Source organism: Phalaenopsis equestris, unplaced genomic scaffold, assembly GCF_001263595.1.
Source record: "Phalaenopsis equestris unplaced genomic scaffold, ASM126359v1 Scaffold001235, whole genome shotgun sequence".
Classification (NCBI taxonomy): Eukaryota; Viridiplantae; Streptophyta; class Magnoliopsida; order Asparagales; family Orchidaceae; genus Phalaenopsis; species Phalaenopsis equestris.
The window spans coordinates 75,039-75,985 of record NW_018165674.1 but is presented as its reverse complement, the minus strand read 5'-3'; positions in this window follow the sequence as shown (position 1 = coordinate 75,985).

Below are 947 nucleotides of genomic sequence, written 5' to 3'. Positions count from 1 at the left end.
AATACTTCGGGGGACATGCCAATTCCTTAGCAAGTTTTGCTAGAGCATCAGCATGTGCATTATTTACCCGAGGAATCTGATAGAAAGTCACATTGGGAATCTGTTCCAGCAATTTCATTGTGTACTGCGTGCACTGGTAATATTCTGACAATCTAGGCTTAAAAACTTTGTATTGTCCAACAATTTGCTGAATGATGAGTTGGGAGTCACCATAGATAGTAATATCTTTTATGTCCATTAAGATTGTTAATTCTAATCCTGTAATCAGAGCTTCGTATTCTGCTTCATTATTGGTGCAAGGCTCTGTCAGGTGGTATGAAAATCTTAGCATACCCTTATCTGGACCTCTGTCAGGTGGTATGAAAATCTTAGCATACCCTTATCTGGAGTGATAAAAATCTAACCAATTCCTGCTTTTCCTGGTATGATTGTGCCTTTTGGCTGATCTTTTTTGGCTGAGGAAGCACCATCGAAGTACATTTCCCAATGTTGTATACTGGAGGAACCTGTATATAAAATTTGTTCATCTGGTAACTCGTCATTAAGTGGGGACCCAGCTGGTAACGGGTGTGTAGCAAGAAAGTCTGCTAGTATTTGTCCCTTGATAGCACGTAGGGGAACAAAAGTTATTTCAAATTATAATATAATAATATCATCGACCATCTTGCCAGACGTCTGGAGAGTGTTGGTCGTGTCATTAAATATTGTAAGGGATTAATTCTTGAAATCAGAGTTACCTTATGAGAAAGCATGTAATGCCTGAGCTTTTGGACTGCAAAAATTAAAGCTAGACAATGCTTCTCAATTGGTGGATACCTTATCTCCGTTGGTATTAGCCGACGACTTAGGTAATATAGTGCATTTTCTTTGCCCTCGTGATTAACTTGGGCTAGTAAAGCTCCGAGCGAGTAATCTAAAGCTGCGGTATAAAGTATCAAAGGTTTTCT